Here is a 15,949-nt window from a genome sequence, read left to right on the forward strand (position 1 = left end):
TTTTTTTAGCAAGCTAGCAGCCTAATTTACTAAGCAAGTTAAGAGCGTGTACTATTCTTACAGAAGAGATTAGAGAAGCAAAAATGTGTTATGCTGCATTCCAGAACTCAGCCTGAGAATTACAGTCTGCTGTGAGTTCTGCGTTACAATCATTTGACACATGTTGGGGTTGCGATTGTGAAAGTTGCCCGTTTACAGTTTTCATTGACATTATCACAGCTCGTTGTTTTAAAAGCAACCCTTGAGCTTCCTGATGTTCGACTTGCTGCAAAATATTCTGAAGCCAATCAATCAAGTTAGTATTAAAGTTAGTGACTCTCTAGGACCCTGCAAGACTGTGGCAAGACTCCCGCACCCTGACTGCCTTAATAGCCATTCCTTCATTTGCAAACAGTTGTCCCTGGGATACCTTGCCTGAGTCACAGAATCGGCACAGTTAATTGCTCCAGCCAACTGCTCACAGTTAACAGCAATTCCCCGATTAAGGTTTTCAGTCAAGGCCACTACACATAGCTCACAAAAATCAGATAACCACATCATATACTGTATCAGTTAGTACCATACAAAGCAGTAACTTCCAATCATGCCGTGTGAGTGTATAAGGCTCTGCCATCACTTCAAGAAGGGACATAGCAAATGTATTATGAATCCTCCCTTCCCCCACTGCTTTGCTTAACCCTTTAACAGCCTCGTATTGCACAGGCTGCCACTCTGCAGGTTGATTTGTCTGACAAAATACTGAACATGCCCTAGCCACTCCCAAAACCCATCACTTAAGTGTTTCCCACTTGCATTCCTGCCACCAGTCCCTCAGACCCCCTTTCACCCTCCCCCAAAATACAATCAATGCATCGGGAGAGACAAGGGGGTGGTGGAAAGGTCTAGCTCCTTTTCCAGATCTGTAGGACCTGGATCAAAAGGTTTATCATTGTCAATAAAATCATTGTCCGAGTTGTCCTGTTCCCGTGCTTGGTCCTGTGTTGTGAGGGTCGCTGCAGTCAGTGACAGAAGCTTTGGGGGCAGAGGAGGTGTGGACAGAATCGCCATCGCTGACAGTGTCTTGAGAAGAGCCGCGCTGTCGGTGGAATTTACAGCTTCCTCTGGTTTAGCACCGCTAGTAGAATTAGTCCACACTTGGCAAAGAGTAGTCAGAATTTGCCACCAAGATGCTAAATGCATTCCCGACACGGAGCTCCCCTCCACGGCAGCATCATACAATTGGCTGCTGTCTGTACACACTTTCATTCTTTCCAAGTCTCTAAAGTTTCTTGGCTGCTCACCTGTCTCGATGCATACAGGTGTTATCCTCGGGGTTTAGGTTGTCCGCCTGGTCCAGACAGCAAGACGATCGTTCAGCCAAGCCGTCTCCTCCGGAACGCAGCCCTCTTCCACGAGCTGGCTTTTTTCCGTCCTTATTCTTCCAAGGCTTCGTGACACCACCATAGGGGTCACCATTTGAGGAGATTGAGGCACGGACTCCCGGATCTGACTAGAAGACCCTTTATGAGTCCATATACGTCTCCTCTGGGGACGAAACCTGATTCCCCGTTACGGATTTCCCACAGCTCACCTCTCAACTCCGGAGGGATTTCTGGCCGGCTCCTGCTTCCTTTCAGCAGATCGTTCAAAGTTCTGTGGGATTCGCTGCATGTCGCTCAGATAGGCGATTCGAGAGCCCTTCACATTAGATCCTTAAACGCATCACGTCGGGGTCACCAATTTGCAGCGAATGAAGAGACGGGACGCAGCCTGATGCAAGCAAATGTCAATTCATTGTACAGAAGCACGCGTTTTTATACACTTTCAGAAGCTGCGCGTTTTAAACTAATTGGTTCTTGAAGCTAAGCCTTGCATACTAGGCAATCCCTGATTGGTGGTTACCTACCAGCAATTAACAGCAAGGTGTTACCTTTCCTTGGCGCCATCCGTCTCCCGCTCCCCTGTGCTCTGCAAACATGCCTCATCATGTTAATTGTTGTCTAGACAAGCTCGAGCACATTCCCCTCAGCTAACTGATTGCCACGCATGGTCCTAGTTTCCAGACCGCTCCTGCAACTCTGAAAGAGATGAAAGCAGAATGACAAACTACCACTTCTGCTTTTGCTGCCCTGTCGGCAGAAGTTGAAGGCGCTAGAGCAAAAGACTCTGCTACTGCTATGACATTCTCGGGATCCTCATTCCCAAAAGCCAAAAGAAAGGACAGGGATGCATGGTGTGTAGCAGCAGTGCGGCTAAAGCGCCAAGAGCCAAAGGAAATGAATCTGCCACCGCTTGAATCTCCCGGTCCATGTTGGAGAGAGAAATACCCGGAACGCATGCATAACGTCTCGACAAAGGACAGCTTCTATCCACCTCTGCCTCTGTCCACGCCTCCATCACCCCAATCGGCATCTGCAGAACGTCACTGTGGTTTGGAGAATGTACAGCTGCAAGATCTCATGAAAAAATTGGAGCAACTTGAGACATGGATGCTAGAATTGGCACAGCCTGCTCCTATAGCATTGCCACTATCTCCCTTCTCTATTAATCCTTTTTCACAGGGTGGAGGAGGGGAGAGTGGCTCTGGGGAGACATTAGCAGCGGGACCGTTACCACCGCTGGTTCCAATGGGAGGCATGGGGGGTAACTGTAATCCAACACGTCGATGGTGGGGAGTCATTTGGGATGCAATTATAGAGGGGCAATTTGGGCCGATGGCATTTGCTGTGATAGTAACACCACAGGGTAACGAGTGGGAACCTTTAGACTGGAAAGTAATCAAAGAAGCGGAATTAGCAGTAACACAATATGGGTTTAAATCTCCATATACTAACTCAATAATTCAGCATATTTTCACAGCAAATTTATTAACTCCATATGATGTGCGTATGGTTGCACAAGCTTTGTTAACGGCTTCTCAGCAGATACAGTTTTTTCAACGCTGGCAGGCAGCGAGTCATGCTGCTGCGGCCACGCCACGTCGGCAGGGGGATCCGCTGTTTGGAGTGAATGCCCAAATGCTTTACAGGTGCCCGCCCCTTCGCTAACCCTGAGTGGCAAGTGGGATTCCAACCCAAGGTGTTACGATTAATGCAGGAACTAGCTCTGAAAACGATTTTTGCCCTCCATCATGACAAAATAGCACCAGCATTTACGGGGATAGAACAGGGACCTATAGAATCTTACCCAAAATTTATAGACAGACTGCATGCCGCTCTCATGATTAATCCTGATCTGAATGAGGATATGAAAGCAAAGTTTCTTGATATGCTTGCTTATGATAATGCTAATGAGAGAACTAAGAAAGCTTTAAGCCTCCTGCCACGTGGGTCATCAGCTGTCCAGCTGTTGGAGGTGGCAGAAAGAATGATTGATTGATCAGGAAAAAACTGCCTTTATGGCTGCCGCGGTAGGAGCTGCAGTGAAGCCGCTTGTGCAAGGTAAAAATAATAACGGGAGGCAAGCTAGGAGATGTTTTAATTGTGGCAGGATGGGACATATTAAATCACAATGTCATGTTCCAGGCTCACAGCAAAAGAAATGGTGTGTGCAGTGTTGGGAAGATAATCATAACACCAGTGATTGTCGGAAAAAGGGGAACGAGACACGGAGCACGTCTCGCCCTTGTGGTACGACACAAGTCCAGGGTGCTTGGACCGCTGCTCCACCGCCACCTCCGGAAGCACCAGAGTGGACCTGACAAGAGCAGTAGCTATTACTCTTACCGACACCACAGTTCAATTGGTTGATTCAAATCTTGTGGGACCTTTGGGACATGGTGTGAGTGCCTTATTAATCGGATGTTCTTCAGTATCTAGGAAAGGTATTTTTGTAGTCCCAGGACCTATTGAAGGACAGATTAAAATAATGGTTTACACACTAACTCCCCCTATAACTATTAAGGAGGGATCAAAAATTGCTCAATTAATTCCTTTTGAAGCAGAAGTGCCTAACGCAGAACAAAAGACAAGGGCTGTAGAAGGCATTGGATCCACCGGTCAGCCTGGTGTTTTGCTAGCCATGCACATCAGTCGGGGAAAACCGGAGGAAGAAACATAACTGAGACACCCTAGTGGACAAGTGTGCAAATTGCAGATGATTATAGACAGTGGAGGTGATGTAACGATTGTACCTTTTCTTAAGTGGTCTAGGCGGTGGCCTCTAATGCCAGCGGGGTACCGGCATTGTAGGGGTTGGTGGGACTCAAGCTACCTTTATCAGTAGAGGCGTAATTGCATTTATGTTCTCTGATGGTAGGGTAGTAACTACATGTCCCTACATAATGCACCTGCCTGTGGCACTAATTGGAAGAGATCAGCTGAAAAACTGATGATCCAATTTGGATTGATCAGTGGCCGCTAAAGCAAGACCGGCTGCAGATTGTCAATAATTTGGTGCAGGAACAATTAGATGCTGGGCACATCGTGCCTTCAACTAGTCCATGGAACACCCCAGTTTTTACAATCCCAAAGAAGTCTGGGAAATGGCAGCTGTTACATGACTACGAGCAACCAGTGCCGTTATGTGTGATATGGGCGCCTTACAACGCGGGCTACCCTCTCCGGTTATGCTACCGGAGGATTGGGATTTGGTGATTATCGATTCAAAAGACTGTTTCTTTACAATTCCTTTACATCCACAGGATGCTGAAAGGTTTGCTTTTACAGTGCCATCGATAAATAAAGCAGAGCCAGCGAAAAGATATCACTGGGTGGTGTTGCCGCAGGGAATGAAAAACTCACCTACGACGTGCCAATTGTTTGTTGCCTGGGCTTTAGAACCCATTTGTAAGCAGTATCCTCATTTACTTATCTAGCCTTACATGGATGGTATTTCGGTTGCAGGAAAACAGCTGGATTCTGAGCTGTTTTCTCAGCTGAATTTTGTGTCAGCTCACGCATAGTCTTGGAAAAAGGGGGTTGAAGATAGCCCCAGAGAAAATTCAGAAGAAAGGGAGGTGGTTGTACCTGGGCTGGATCATTACAAATGGAATGATTCGACCTCAGAAAGGGAAAATTAACACAGCAATAGAAACATTGTCTGATGTGCAAAAATGAACGGGAGATGTCCAGTGGGTTCGTAATATCTGCGGAATTACGAACGATGATCTGAAACCATTGATGCCGCTCCTGGGAACATCTGCACAGGCTCAGGAGCGCCGCCAATTGAATGAGGATCAGCAACAGGCGTTGCAGGTGATCGCTAATAAGATGGTAACAACTTATGCTCACAGTCGACCAGACAACCAAGCTCTTTCGTTGATGATAATTAACTCAGGAGGTGAGCGAGAACACCCATTAGGGATTATTATTATCCAGCTGGGAGAAGGGAAACTGCATTTACGAATTTTGAAATGGGTTTTTCTCCCTTTCCAGCCCAGGAAGACAGTGGTTACACACCCTGAATTGTTTTCACAGCTTATTATCAAAGGGAGGCAGCGAATTGCAGATATCTCAGGCCTCGAGCCGACTATTACATATGTACCTGTGTCTCAACTTTATTTGGACTGGCCGTTGTCTGCTTCAACAGAATTTCAAATAGCAGCTGCTGATTTTTTGGGAACTCTCACTAACACTTACCCTTCGGACAAACTTTTGCCGTTGTGATCTCATCAGCGCATTGAACATTTGCCTTTGCGATCGGAGGTTCCTTTAAAAGGGATAACTGTTTTTACTGATGCTGGGTGAAAATCTCAGAAAGCTGCAGTCACCTGGAAAGTAGGAGAAACCTGGGAACATAAACTGCTCCCTGGGGTGACCGGAGACTCTTTACAGACTTTAGAACTCCGAGCTGTTACTTGGGCATTTCAGCACTGGTTTCGAGAACCCGTTAATGTAGTATCAGACTCATTATATGTTGTGGGCACGGTACAGCGTTTGGAACATAGTATGGTGAAACCTGTGTGAAATCCTGTATTGTTTACTCTGTTGTTACAATTGTTAACGCTTTTGAACCAGCATCGGGATGAATATTTTATTGTGCATATTCGCAGTCATCAGAAATACGGAGGTCTCGCGTTAGGTAACGCTCGGGCTGAGCAGCTTGTCGCTCCAGCCTGGACAGGTCCTGTTGTTAAAACCTTTGAACAAGCTAGGTTATCACATGAGTTTTTTCACCAGTCAGCAAAAGTGTTGGCCAGGCAATTTCACATTCCTGTGGCTGATGCTAGGGAAATTGTACAGTCCTGTCCTGATTGTCAGAAGGCAGGAGCTGGCCTTGGTTTGGGGGTGAACCCTCGGGGACTCCGACCCCTACAATTTTGGCAGATGGATGTAACTCGTACCCCAGAGTTTGGCAGGCTTAAATATGGGCATGTTTCAATTGATACCTTTTCCCTAGCGCTCTGAGCAACGGCGCAAGCTGGTGAAACAGCACAGCATGTAATTAAACATGTGCATGCTGCCATTATGGCACTTGGAGTGCCTGCACAAATCAAACCTGATAATGGCCCGGCCTACACTTCTTGGAACTTTACTCTTTTTTGCCAGCTTTGGGGTATATGTCATATCGCAGGCATACCACACTTTCCCACGGGACAGGCCATTGTGGAATGAGTACATCAAACACTGAAAGCGCTTTTGCAAAAACAAAAAGGGGAGAGGTACTGGGTCCGGCAGAGCATCTTGTAAAAGCGATATACGTATTGAACTATTTATGGTTTACAGGTGACAGAAATGAACCGCCAGTAATAATGCATAGTTTGTGTTTGAGATCTGGGGTAAACCAGTGTGGAAATAGTGTTTTTGGCCAATACCGAGATGTCGCTACAGGAGAATGGAAAGGACCTGCGGAACTAAAAATGACGGGGCAAGGAAATGCTTGCGTTTTTACAGATACCGGTGTTAGATGGATTCCGAGACGCTGGGTGAGGCCCTGGCAAGGAGATCTTAAGAATAAAGAAGTACAGGATCCGGCTGAAGTAGAGGATCCGGCTGAAGTAGAGGATCAGGTTTGATTTCTTATGTTTTACAGGGCATGGGTCAATATCAATGGTAGCCTTATGTCCTGAGGCACTTCAACGACACCAGCATCGACTGAACTTGGTCTTGACCCCATGTGAACGCAGCTGCCCAGCTCAGAACAGGTCAAGAAAAACGACACAGCTTGTAGAGAGCGTGGTCTGAACTGTCAGCCTTGGGTTTTCATACATTGCACGTGGTGTGACAAGAAGACTTGGAGAGTCGCACGTGCATGTGATCGAGATAGTGTGCTTAAATGTCACTCATGTAATGATCGGGTTGTGTTTTGTTCTGAAGCGAGCGAGTTGTCTGACTTTCTAGGTGTGTTAGCATATTGGTAATGTGCTGTTAATATGGAAAGACAAGCGTGAATACTTTGAGAATAACAGTAGTTTTCTTGAGGTTTTAAGCTACATTAAGGACCTTGGGTGAAGGGTTTTTAGCAGAAATTAGTTTCCGGCTTTTAAGACGCTTAGCTTTGCAGTGTCTTAATCAGAATAATAAGATAGTTGACAGGATTTGTAGAATTAGAATAAACGTTCCTCGAAGCTTGCAGGTGCATTGGAGCGGCTGGGAAAAGGAGGTAAAATGATGGCAACACCTCAGACGTAGAGCACAGCTATGTTGATTTGTTTTCCACCAGGTAGTGAGGGGATTTTTGACGTTTTACCCAGAACGAATATTTGGGTAACATGGGCAAATTCAGCTGGGGTAACAGATTTTTGTCTGAGCTTGCAACAAGCAGATAACCCTTTTTGAACCTGTGTGATTGGTATGCCTTTGCAGGAGAATGAAACCGACTTTGATGGGTATTGGAATCCACGGAGCGTAAACCTGGCTAACAGAGAAAGCGGTTCTTGTTTAAGCCCGAACAGCAGATATGTTTGGCCCTCTATGCGTGGCGCAGCTTGGCAGAAAGCGGTCATTGAAAATTTAAATCAATTACATCAGTTACCTTTACAGGAGTTAGACTTACTGGCTAGCATTGTGCCTGTCCAATATGATAATGTTACTGCAACCGCAATGCCAGGTTGTAAAAGCATGTCACCGCAGCTCCAACCAGTGAATGGTACAGGAGTGATCTGGTTTGATAAACCGCGGCATAGTTGGTTTACAAGGCAAGGGGAGCAGGGCCGGTATGTACGTTATCTAAATGTCACAGGGCATTCCCTTTGGAGTGACTTGAGAGCCGGAAGGTTACATGTAAGCACCACAGGGGGTTTTAAACTTCCTCCAGGAGTGTTTCTGGTTTGGGGAGACAGAGCATGGCCCCGTATTCCCATGCGACCTGTTGGTGTGCCTTGTTACCTTGGACGGTTAACGTTGTTTGCTCCTCACGTGAAAGATTTATTCAATGTCAGTAGGGATCATGGGAGACCTATTTGAACTTTTGATGATACATGTAACGACAATGTACAGCTGCCATCAGTAGCACTGCTATAGCCACATCTATTTTTCTTCCAGGAGGAATGGCAGCCATGAATGCAAAAAATATACGTAGATTAGCATGCTGGGGTCAGAAACAATTTAATTTGACTTCATGAATGGTAAGTGAGCTACTTACTGATGTAGAGGGTGTTAGACATACTACTTTGAAGAATCGAGCTGCCATAGATTTTTTATTGTTAGCACACGGACATGGCTGTGAAGATTTTGAAAGGGATGTGTTGTTCCAATTTGTCTGATCACTCAAAAAGCATAACTCAGCAATTAGCAACACTGCACGAGAATATGAAGCATGTTACTGAAGGACATGATCCTTTTTCTGACCGGCTCAATAGCCTCGGGCTAAGGGGATGGTTGCAGATTGTAGTTAAAGGAGCATTGGTAGTGGTAATAGTGTTCTTGATTTTGATATTGTTACTTCCTTGTTTGTTTCAATGTTTGCAACGCATAATGAATGGGTTAATTAAACAGATGTCCAGAATGGGGTCTGGATTGCTCAAAAACAAAAAGGGGGATTTCTGGAGTGGCTGGAAGAAAACGGGCATATTATGAGCAACCCAGACCGAATAACTTGGTTGTAATAACAGGCCGCAGCTCTAACAAGCTGCAGGTGTTGTGAAGGACATGTGCAAGGCCAAGGGAGACAAAGAAACTGTGTATTCACAGAGAGATAAGGGAGCTGGACAGAAAGATGATAAAAACAGGATGCCTGCACAAGGGGGGGAGCAGCGTGTTGGCACCGCCCTGGGACCAACAACTTGGGAGGTGGGAGCGTGGTGAACGAGTAGTTTTAACCGATCACCTTTTACATAACAAAGCGTGCGTAGTGTGTGCATTTTTAGCTGTAGAGTATAAATTGGTGTGAGTCTATTAATAACGTGGCACTAACTTGATCACATTGGTCATATAAGTTGTGCCTGAGCCTACTGCGTCAACGACTACCATCTTCTCAATTCCCCAGGGAGTTTCTTGGTGCTTCCTTTTAACCAATTCACACATAATTTCCTCTGTAAATGTTAGTTGATGCGAAGGAGTCACCCGCCATCCATGATTTGGGGTTGCTTCAGTATATTAGCCAATTAATTGTTTTCTGGTGGATCCTGTGGGCTCTTAGGTCCTAATTTCTGCCGTTTCTCTGGCAGGACTAGCAATATTTGACTTTCAGCTGCTTCTTTCCTTGCTTGATCTGCCACTTGCTGTCCTAGATGCACCGAGCTATCTCCAAGGTGCTGCACTTTACAATGCATAATTGCCAGCACCCTGGGTCAGCTGGTCACCTGAAATGATTGTTGGGTCTTTGCCTCATAATTTGACTGGGGATCCTTGAGAGGTTCAGAGTCCTCTTTCTTTCTTTCTTTCCAACAGCCCCATCGGCATGGTCTATTCCAAAGGCAAATTTCAAATATGTCCATACATTAAAAAAGCCTTGTCTGTTGATAATAATCCCAGTGCCCTTAGTGAGGCTGTGAGTTCTGCCTCTTGGGCCCACGGGTCAGATGAGAGGGCTTTGGCTTCTCTTCTCTCTCTGATAGTTACCACCACATGTCCTGCTCTTTGGGTCCCATTTCGCACAAAACTACTACCACCTACAAATAAGTCCCAGTCTCCATTTTCTGTTGGCGTGCCTTTTAATTCCACTCGGCTAGAATATACCTCTGCCATTGTCTTTAAACAATCATGAGTTGGTTCTTCTTTTCCACCGAGATCATGTCATTTTTGCCCAGGTGTCAGTTCCTGGGCCTCTTGCATCGGTAATACTGTAGCTGCCACCGTGCGCGGACAGGTTGGCCGTCCTTTACTGACACTGTCCAGCTGTTTGGAAAAGCTCCCCACGGCTCTGCTCCATGGTTCCAGGCTCTGGGCCAACACTCCTAAGGCAACGTGTCACCTTTCATGCACAAAGAGTTCCAGTGGGTTTTCTAGATTTGGGAGGCCTTGAGCTGGAGCACTCATTCCAGTCCGTTTCCATTCCGTAAATGCATCTCTGCACTCCTGAGTCCAGACAAGGAGGTTTCCCTTTCCTCCAACACCTTCATATAGAAGTTTGGCAATGAGTCCCAAATTCATTATCCGTAAGTGACACCACCCGGCCATTCCCAGGGATGCTCTGAGCTCTTGTTTTCATTTGGGTTCTGGGATTTGACAAATGTCCCTTTTCCTCCAGCTCCAAGACTCTGCTGGCCCAGGCAAATTGTAAATCCCCAACTGGTTGCTTCTTCTGGGGTGGTCTCTGCCCCCTGAGCCTCTCAGTGACTTTTCACTGAACTCACTCCCAGTCATACACATCTTCCTTGCTGTAATGGGTTCTGTCTCGAGCCATTAAGAAACTTCTTCTCTCCTTCCCTCCCCAGTCAAGATCCAAAAATTAACACAGCAGTCTACATGTGGTGTTATGAGTGATGAGCATGGGAACACGATCACTTCCCTCACTCTCTTGGCAAGGCACTTCTCCGTACGCTCCAGGGCACTGCTGGCTGCCTCTGCTACCAGGTCACGGGCTGGGATTGTGTTTTGCCTTCTGTCCCCCAGCACCAGCAGGGCCTTTTCTGCACAGACACTGCCCAGCCAGGCAGGTCCCAGGCCCTGCAGCTGCAGGGTGTTAGTCCATGCGAGGGAGGTGCAGGCTCTGCCCTTGGTCCGTCCTGCATCTGTGCAGCTCCTGCCAGGGCGGCCACCCCACCTGCCAGGGTTCCCCTCCACGGCATCCCTAGGGCACAGGGATGCTCCTCTCAGTTTGGTGCCACCGACAGACACTGTGAGAGTTGCCTCCACTGGGTCATGTGTACAGCTCTTAAACTGTAATCAGGAGAGTCCCCTGTGCTGCCCACACTGCCCCAGTATGTCCCAGTGGCCTCCAGGTGGGGTGTGAGCCCTTCCCCACTGCTCTCTCAGCCTGACCATCCAGCTGGTGTTTTACTCATCTCTTTCTGTTCACACCCAGAGTGTCATGGCCTCACTCGGGCAGAACACTGAGGGAGACCATGACAACAGTTTTGCTGAAGCTGAGGGAAATGACATCCACTGTGGAGCTCCTCACGCACAACTGCAGGCTGTCAGGTTGGTGAGGCAGGAGTTACCCTTGGGAAATCCACCTGGACAGTTACCCGCTCAGGTGCCAGAAATGTCACCCAAGGGGACTCTAACTGGTGGCACACCCCTCACCATGGGGGTTTGAGCAGCCTGTGGTTCCCCGAGCTGCACTTATGGACTCCTTCCAAGACAGATGCAACACTTACTTGTCCTTTCTCACAAGTGATCTCTGCCAATTCAAGGAGCTTTCAAAAGCGATACCTCAAGGAAATATTGATTTTATACCTGAACTTCACCATTATTATTAGTTATACCACGCCCTTATTTTCTCTCATCTTTAACATATTTGCACCTGAGCCGGAGACAGTGACGACTTCTGAAGTCATCTTTTCAGCAGACTGTCTCAGCAAAGGCTCTTTCAGTTATTCACCAGTTTGGCAATAAGCTTGGCAATAAGTCCCAAATTCATTATCCGTAAGTGACACCACCCGGCCATTCCCAGGGATGCTCTGAGCTCTTGTTTTCATTTGGGTTCTGGGATTTGACAAATGTCCCTTTTCCTCCAGCTCCAAGACTCTGCTGGCCCAGGCAAATTGTAAATCCCCAATTGGTTGCGTCTTCTGGGGTGGTCTCTGCCTTTTCCCAGGGTACTTTGTACCCTGCTAGCCCCCAAAGTTTAGGAGGTCCTTGTTATAGAATCTTCTTTACTACTGGTTGCTAGCAGTACGTCACCTACCTATTGCAGCAAGGCGACATTTTCCTACCTCTTTTGCCAGCTTTCCAACTCCCTGGCTAATTGATTTCCAAAGACTGTAGGGCTATTTTTAACTCCTTGCAGTCATACAGCCCTGCACAGCTGGGTTTCTCGACCAGTTTCAGGGCTTTCCCATTTGAAACCAACCGATTGGTGACTGGCCGCAGCCAGCACAAGGCAGAAGAACGCATCTTCACATCTCATACAGTAAACCATTCCTCATTCTCCTTCAGGGTGGTCAGGAGGGCATACGGGTGTGCTACTGCCTCATGGACATCTTGCACAGTTGCATTTATAGCTCGTGAATCTTGCACCAGTTTATATTCTTCTGAATTTGGCTTCCTGACAGGTAATACTGGAGTGTTATGTTCTGATTGGCATTCTCTTAGTAACCCAAAATCTGTGATTTGTTCAGTTAAGGACTCCAACCCTTTCCTGACTTGTAGTTTAACTGGGTACAGCTTTTGACTTGCTGCTCTGCCATTTGGCTTCCGCTGGATGATTACTGGTTCCCCTGCTTGGGGTTGCCCTGGTGTTCCTGAAGCCCATACAAGAGGTATTGCAGCATTTCTAACTGCTTCTGGTATCTGCTGTAGCTCGGCTTCCTTCTGCAACATAAAAACGTGGGCATCCCAATCTTTATTGTCAGGAATATGGTTCCTTTGAGGAAGCCCAGGTGGCACCTCAGGTAGATTTGGTTTCTGTCAACCAGCAACTGAATGCCAGCCCTGCAGTGCGTCACGGTCTGACCCAAGTTCATCCAGCTGGTCCATGAACAGGAAGCCCATCACAGTGGGGGTTCCAATCACCTGGCTACTCCCACACTCCCCTGGTACTTATTCCAGCAATCCTTTGCTCAGCCCCGTGAAGATACCATCAAAGAACCAGTGCATGGTTCTCACAGTGTTCCTGGATCACAGCATATGCAAACTGAAGCACATTTTCAGCAGCACCATGTCCTCCTGGAGGTCAGCCTCCCCTCCCCCACAGGCCTTCAGGGGCCTCAGCAGCACTGCAGCTAGCCAAGCCTTCTTCTGCCAGGGCTGCAGAGCCCAGCACTGCTTTTCTGGCCTTGCAGAGGGCAGGGCTTCCTCTGCTGGTGCGCTTAGATTGCCACCGCCACCCACTCCAGCGGGTCTCTGGTCTCCAGCACAGCACGGGCACACGCTGGGTCGGGGGTGCTTGGTACCAGCTTTGCCCGAGAGAAGCCTGAGCTTGGCCCCAGCGCTACGGCTGAGGTGCTGCAGCCCAAAAGCGCACCGATGGCTTGGGCCTGGGGCTCAGGCAGGAGGAGCTGGACTTCCACATGCTGTCATCGTGCTGGATATGGATGGAGTAAATCATGATATTGATGAAATAAATCATGACGGGTGGTGGGACAGGCCACAGTGGTGCGGCAGGGGAAGGTGTGGGCTTTTCACGAGGGACAGGCCAGGAAGCTGAGGAGGGGATGCCCTCCGTGTGCAGGCACTTGTTGCACGTGCGGATCTCCTCTATGGGGTGTGCAGCAGGTTGGGTGAGCCCTTGCAGGAGAGTGTCAGCGAGAGGCCGGTTAGTGTGCCATCCTGGTGGGAGACACAGCACCCGCACTCAGGGTACGGCAGTGGAGAAAGGCTTATCTAAGCAAGCCAAGGAAGTCTGCAAGTCCATGATCCCAGCTCTTATGGGGGACTTCATGACCCTGACGCTTTCTGGAAGGGGAGCACAGCAGGATACACCCTGTCCAGCTGGTGTCGGGGGTCTCTTGAGACAAATTCTTTGCACAGGTGTCAGGCCAACAAAGGTGACGCTCACCTGAATCTGGTCCTTGCCAAACAGGCAGTGCTGCTGAGGGGTGTGAAAACCAGTGTCAGCCCTGGCTGTAGTGCTCATAAAATAGGGGGAGAAGACTTTAGCCTCTTCAGGGGACTTGTAGCGGTAGTCCCATGGGCAGCAGCACTCAAGGACAGCAGAGCTGTGTACGGCTGGTCATTCAGGAAAGCATTTTCCAAGCAGAACTGTCCATACCGAGGAGCAGGAAATCAAGCAGACATGCCAAGAGAGATCCTTGGCTAAAGAAGGAATTCCTCAAGAATCTCCAGAGAGGAAAGGAAGCATCCTGGAGGTGGATGCAAGGGCTCAAAGAGGAATTTAGAAATAGGGATGTCTTCAGGGAAGCCAAAGCCTGCTTCGTATGGGGTCTTGCAAGATGTTCAAGGGCATCAAGAGGATCTGTCACTACTTGCAGAACAGTTTAAGAAATAAACTACGCCCCTGTGTGGCCACTGCTGAGCTTAGTAAGAGCAGGTCTAGATAAATCTGAACATCCTCCAGGTCCTCTTTGCCTTAGTCTTCCCCAGCATCGTGTCCCAAAGCTTTGTGCCTGAAGGCAGGACTCTGGAGGGAACCAGCCAAGTGTGGATGGGGATCGTGTCAGGAGTCATTTGACCAAATTCAATGCTTCCCACTCCAGGGAGGTGGAGGGGCGGCATCCCAGGGAGCTGTGTGAGCAGGCCGATGTCCCAGTGAGGCCATTCTCCATCCCCACTGGAAGGTCCTAGAGACTGGAGGAACTTCCTCTTGACTGGAAGCACCCATGAATCTCGTGATACCCAAGAAGGACAAATTGAAAGTCCTGCCCCTAAAGTGGACCGAGGCCCTGCGATGACACAGGGCAGGGACTGCCTGGCTGGGCCCTTGGTTTGCATTAGGCAAACTAGGAGCCATCAGGAAAGGTGACCAACAGCCTCCTGGGCTGTATGACCAGGAGCACAGCCACGGCAAGTCATTCCCCCCCTCTGCTTCCCACTTGTTTCACCACATCTAGAGTACTTGTCTAGCACTGGTGCTCCGCAATAGCAGAGAGACACTGGCACGCTGGAGCCATTTCAGTAAAGAATCACAGAGATGGTCAAGGCTGGAGCACGGGCCCTGGTAGATCAGGCTGAGGGAGCTGGGCTGGTCCACCCTGGAGAATGGAGGGCTTTTGTGGGAGGATGTAAGAGCCTTGCGTTGCCTATGGCAAGGTTTCCAAGTACTCACTGTGGTACAAGGCAGGAGCACAGGAAGCAATGAACTGAAGCAAGAGCGCTGTCCTCCTTCTTCACCTTCAGCCTTCAGAGGTAGTGAGAAGAAAAGAAAAAACACCACAAAATGCAACTTAGAAGGTTCAGATTGGGTATGAGGAAAAAGCTGTGTCTGTCTGAGGGTTGCCCTCTGATGCCAGAGGTCACCCAGAGGGAGCCTGGGTCAGCCCATGGCTTTGTGCTTCAAGGAACAAGCAGGGATGAGGGGAGAGACATCAGTGATGGCACAGAAATGCGGGTGTGAGGGCTGGGTGGGAAAGCAAGGAAGAGTCCAACCCCCAGAGTGGAAAGAGGTGCCAGCATGGACAGAACCTTTTTCTTCTCCTATTGTACTGTCTTTGTCCTGCCCTGTGAGTTTTCCTCTGATCCTATGGCCAGAGAGCAGCTCTGCAGAGAAGGACCTTTGGGTGCCAGAGGACAAGCAGCTGAGCAGGAGCCATCGATGCACCCTCATGGCAAAGGCCAACGGCCCCCTGGGCTGCATTAGGAAAAGCATCGCTGGCCGATGGGGCAGGTGACCCTTCCCCTCCTCTCAGCACTGCTGAGGCCACATCTGGAGGGCCGTGTCCAGGGCTGGGCTTCCCAGAGCAAGGGAGTTGTTGACCTACTAAAGCAAGTTCTACAAAGGGCCACCAAGCTGGTGAAGTGACTGGGGCATCTGTCAAAGGAAGAAAGCGTGAGAGACATAGACAGTTCCATTTGCAGAAGAAAAGCCT

The sequence above is a fragment of the Falco peregrinus genome, unplaced genomic scaffold (assembly GCF_023634155.1).
Source record: "Falco peregrinus isolate bFalPer1 unplaced genomic scaffold, bFalPer1.pri scaffold_40, whole genome shotgun sequence".
Classification (NCBI taxonomy): domain Eukaryota; kingdom Metazoa; phylum Chordata; class Aves; order Falconiformes; family Falconidae; genus Falco; species Falco peregrinus.